This window comes from Cryptomeria japonica, chromosome 10 (assembly GCF_030272615.1).
Source record: "Cryptomeria japonica chromosome 10, Sugi_1.0, whole genome shotgun sequence".
Taxonomy (NCBI): domain Eukaryota; kingdom Viridiplantae; phylum Streptophyta; class Pinopsida; order Cupressales; family Cupressaceae; genus Cryptomeria; species Cryptomeria japonica.
Window position 1 is genome coordinate 341,495,904 of NC_081414.1, and position 6,019 is coordinate 341,501,922.

The window sequence follows — 6,019 nt, forward strand, 5'->3', positions numbered from 1 at the left end:
TCTATTACATTATTTCAATAATTATCTAATGCTTTCATTCAAGATTTTCACAATAATATTGGTCCTCAGATTACTTTAACTGATTTGATTTATTGTAACAAAGTTGTTAAGGAAAAGGTAACTGGTTTTTTTGGTATATATAAACATTTGTATTCTCAAATTTATTATCCTATACCTTATCATGATGTTCAAATATTTTTTATTACTAATTTACAAAAAGAAATTAGAGATAATCTTCTCTTTTTTGAGTTTACTTCCTTTACACACTTGTGTGCAGTGCTTCATAATTATCAACTTCAAGTGAGTCAATATGAAACATCTCTTTCAATGGCTATGGTTGATAAGAATGAGAATGCTCAACAATATTTTGCAAAGTTAAAACCAAATAAGGGCTACATCAAGATAAATTATAACATCAATACTCAAGTGACAAGCATGACATCAGGTGTGGCCCCTTTATCCAAATACTTTAGAAAAGGATTTACTCCTCTTTCTGAGTCTTTGCATAACATAATGATAAAAAAGATAAATAAAAATGTGTTGAAGCTTCCTCCCTTCAGGCCACTTGATACCTCCAAACCTTTGTCATTTTATCATGATCGTAAAAACTTTTGCCAGTATCATCATCAAACTAGTCATGATATTGAAAAGTATTATACCTTAAGGAGTATGATTAAAGACTTTATTGATAACAATACCATATCTATAGCCAGTGTGAATGACAAAGGAAACAAATCTTTAGGTCTTGCAAATCTTTACTAATCATTTGCCTTCCCATCTTACTAATGTGGTTGAGTTTGAGCCTCTTGCATATTATCCCAATGACCTTGGTGTTGAGTCGAATAATATTTTGAACCTTGCTTACAAATCTACACCTCATAAAGACATGAATTACCTTTGATCCTAGTGAGACTATTGTTGCACAAAATGGCCCACTATATATCATTGGAAAGATCAAAGAAAAAATCTCACAAGGGGTTCTCATTGATCTAGTGTGTATAGTGAATGTCATCATTGAAGAATATATTTATACTTTACAATTACATCAAGTAACGTATGGTAAATATGATGTAGTGGTGAAGGTGTGTGATGGTTTCTCTTTCCCTACTATTGGTTCTATTACTCCTCCTATTGATGCTGGTACTAAGTGCTTAGATATGACTTTTTCTATCATTTTTCTTACATTAGATCAATTTCATGTGAATTTGGGACATCCTTGGATCTCCTCCATGGAAGTGATCCCTTCTATTATTTAAAAATGTCTACAATTCTCTCATAATGGAACTATCATATCAATTAAACATAGCATGTATCAACCCACAATGAGGCGTGGAGATGTCATCTTTGATTAATTTTGGTCTAAACAATTTGGGCCTCTTAAGCCTTGAAGTGATTCTCTCTTTCTATATTACCGAAGGTGGAAAAATGAGATGATATTATCTTTGAGTAAGACTAGAGATCCTAGACTTATTCCTCCTCCTCATGATGGACCTGGTATTGTTCCCACACCATCTATTTTACCTCTCTATGCCACAGTCCCACCTCCTCCATCTTACAAAGGGAAAGGAGAGGGGAAGGGGGAGAAGGAGAGGGGGAGAGAGAGAGAGAGAGAGAGAGAGAGAGAGAGAGAGAGGTGGGGGGGAGAGAAAATAGGATGAGAGGGGGAGGAGAGAGAGGGGGAGAGATAAAGGAGAAATTGGGAGAGAGGGAGACGGAGAGGGAGGGTGGAGATGGGGAGAATAGGTTAAAGAAAGAGAGAGAGAGAGAGAGAGAGAGAGAGAGAGAGAGAGAGAGAGAATAATGAGAGGGGAGGGAGAGAGGGGAGAGGGAGGGGGAGGGGGAGAGAAAGAGAGAAGGGGGAGAGGGTGAGAATATGATAGGATAATGAGAGAGAGAGAGGGAGGGAGAATGGGATAGGGAGAGAGAGTGGGAGGAGGAGAGGCTGAGAGACATGAGGGTAAGTGCAAGAAGTTGTGTTCACTTTTTGGCCAAAAAGTGGAAGTTTTTTCCCTTTTTTTTCGATTTCATCCCATTTGACCTATATATTTGAGGAACTTAAAGAATGAATCTTAAAAAAATTCAGTAATAGAAAATGTAGTGCTCGAAGTCTACTTTCCAAATATGTAATTTATTTTAATACCCAGATTTTAAAAATGAAGTTTGAATAGACATTACTAAAACCTATAGTTTAGAAGTCACTTTTTAGGACCATACCATGCCCATGTACGACAAACATAATTTGACCTAAATGAATTTTTTTTTATAAATCATTTTGGGAAAAGATCTATAACTCACTTAGCTTTGATGAGAATATTTTTTTGTAATTTTTTTTTGCATATTTTTTTTTTTGTTAATTTTTTATTGGGCATAATCATTGTTTTGAAAAATTCTTGTGTACGAAAAACATAATTTGACCTAAACTTAACATTTTTTGGTTTTTTTTTTTTTAACTGTATAGAATTGTCTCTAGTTTGATGCCATATAATTTTTTTTTCAAAAAACTTAAAAACAAAAAAGTTATTAAAAAACAAAATAACCATGTTATTTTGAGTTTATAGACCTCTTTCATTAGTAATTATTTTAAAAATAAAAATATTCATCAATTTTTTAAAAAATTATATATTTAGAATCTAGATAGTCTCTACTATAATGGGTTTTCATTGTTTAAAAAAATTCTGATAATTTGGTGTTCAGATATATTTTTGAAGTCATTATTTTATATGAAGATTCATTTGGCCTTCAAGTTGTAGGTCAAACTAGGTCCAAGCCATTTCCCAAGCCAAAAACCGAAGCTACAATTGAACCAAAGTTGAAATTTTTAGAAACGGGATCCTGTTTCATTTTTTAAAATAATTAAAAAAATGTTTAGCACATGGGATCCCGTTTCAAAAACAAAATGGGATCCTTTTTTTTTTTTTTTTTTTTTTAACAATTAATTTTTATTTTTATTTTTTAATTTTTTATTTTATTTTTAATTTTTTTTAAAACAAACAAACTATATATACATGAAATACTAAAGTTAAGTTTAAGTCATATTTCCCTTAGTCTTTTTCCTTTCTTATACTTTAAGTTATATTTTATGTATATATTATCAGGATGTTTGAGAATGGTTTTAGATCTCTGAGAGTTATAATATACAGATTCTAGATTTTAGAAGATCTTATAAATTGTGATGTAATAGGACTTATAATGTCATAACACAACCTATTATGTCGTAATAAGTCTCATTGGTACATAATAGGTCCTAATGTGTCATAATAGGTCATATTGTGTCATAATAGGTCCTATTGTGACATAATACGACCTATTACATCATAATAGGTCCTATTATGTCATAAGATCCCTCAAAAGAACCTATTATGACATTATGCCTCTTAATAGGAACTATTATGACTTAAGACCCCTTAGTAAGACCTATTATGTCATAATAGGTCCTATAATGTCATAAGACTCCTTAAGAGGACATGTCATGTCATAATAGGTCCTATTATGTCATAAGACCCCTTAAGAGGATGTATTATTATATTATACCCCTTAGTAGGACCTATTGAAGGTATTATGTCATAATAGGACCTATGATGACATAATAGGTCATATTATGTTATCATAGGTCCTATTATGATATCATAGGTCATATTATGTCATAAAATCCCTTAAGAGGAACTATTATGACTTTATACCCCTTAGTAAGACTTGTTAAGAGGTATTATGTCATAACAAGACCTATTGTGACATAATAAGACCTATAATATCATAATATGACCGATTATGTCATAATAGATCTTTTTGTGACATAATAGGTCATTTTGTGTCATAATACCCCTTAAGAGGACCTATTATGACATTATGCCTCTTACTATGACCTATTATGACATAAGACCCCTTAGTAGGACCCATTATGACATAATAGGATCGATTATCATATAATAGGACCTATTATGTCATATAGGTCCTATAATGTCATAAGACCCCTTAAGAGAACCTGTTATGTCATAATTGGTCCTATTATGTTATAAGACCCCTTAAGAGGACTTATTATAACATTATGTCGCTCAGTAGGACCTGTTAAAGGGTATTATGTCATAAAAAGACCAATTATGACATGATATGGTCTATGATGATGTAATAGCTCCTATTATGTCATTGTAGGTCCTATTATGACATCATAGGTCATATTATGTCATAAAACCCCTTAAGAGGACCTATTACAACTTTATACCCCTTACTAGGACATGTTAAGGGGTATTATGTCATAATAGGACCTATTGCGATATAGGACCCTTTAGTAGGACCTATTATGACATATGTAGAGAAAGATAAGTTAGTTGGAAGAGAGAGATGGCATGTTTAGATTCTAGTTGAGGGGTATTATGTCACAACAGGACCTATTGTGACATAATAGGACCTATAATGTCATAATATGACCTATTGTGACATAATAGGTCCTATTGTGATATAATACGACCTATTATGTCATAATAGATCCTATTATGTCATAAGACCCCTTAAGAAGACCTATTATGACATTATACCTCTTACTAGGACCTATTATGACATAAGACCCCTTAGTAGAACCTATTATGACATAATATGATAGATTATCACATAATAGGACCTATTATGTCATAATAGGACCTATTATGTCATAATAGGTCCTATTATGTCATAAGACCCCTTAAGAGGACCTATTATGACATTATACCTCTTACTAGGACCTATTATGACATAAGACGGACCTTAGTAAGACCTATTATGACATAATAGGGTTTATTATCACATAATAGGACCTATCATGTCATAATAGGTCCTATTATGTCATAATCTATTATGACATTATACCCCTTACTAGGACCCGTTAAAGGGTATTATGTCATAATAGAACTAATAATGACATAATAGGATCTATGATGATATAATAGGTCCTATTATGTCATCATAGGTCCTATTATGACATCATATGACATATTATGTCATAAAACCCCTTAAGAGGACCTATTATGACTTTACCCCTTACTAGGATTTGTTAATGGGTATTATGTCATAATAGGACATATTGTGACATAATAAGACCTATAATGTCATAATATGACCTATTATGTCATAATAGGTCTCATTGTGACATAATAGGTCCTATTATGATATAATACGACCTATTATGTCATAATACAACCTATTATATCATAAGACCCCTTAAGAGGACCTATTATGACATTATACCTCTTACTAGGACCTATTATGACATAAGACCCCTTAGTAGGACCGATCATGACATATGTAGAGAAAGATAAGTTGGTTGAGAGAGAGAGATGGTACTTTTAGAGAGAGTTAAGGGGTATTATGTCATAATAGGACCTATTGTGACATAATATGACCTATAATGTCATAATACGACATGTTATGTCATAATAGGTCACACTGTGACATAATAGGATGTATTATGTCACAATATGACTTATTATGTCATAATAGGACCTATAATGTCATAATATGACTTATTATGTCATAATAGGTCACATTGTGACATAATAGGACCAATTGTGACATAATAGGTCCTATTGTGACATAATACGACCTATTATGTCATAAGACCCCTTAACAGGACCTATTATGACATAAGACCCCTTAGTAGGATCTATTATGACATAATAAGATTGATTATCACATATTATGACCTATTATGTCATAATAGGTCCTATAATGTCATAAGACCCCTTAAGAGGACCTAACATTATACCCCTTTGTAGGACTCGTTAAAGGGTATTATGTCATAATAAGACTAATAATAACATAATAAGACCTATGATGATGTAATAGGTCCTATTATGTCATCATAGGTCTTATTATGACATCAAAGGTCATATTATATCATAAAACCCCTTAAGAAGACCTATTATGACTTTATACCCCTTACTAGGACTTGTTAAGAGGTATTATGTCATAATAGGACCTATGTTATGTAGGTAGGGGGTAAGGGGAGGTGTATAGAGATAGCAAAGATAAAGAGTAAAGAGTTAAGAAC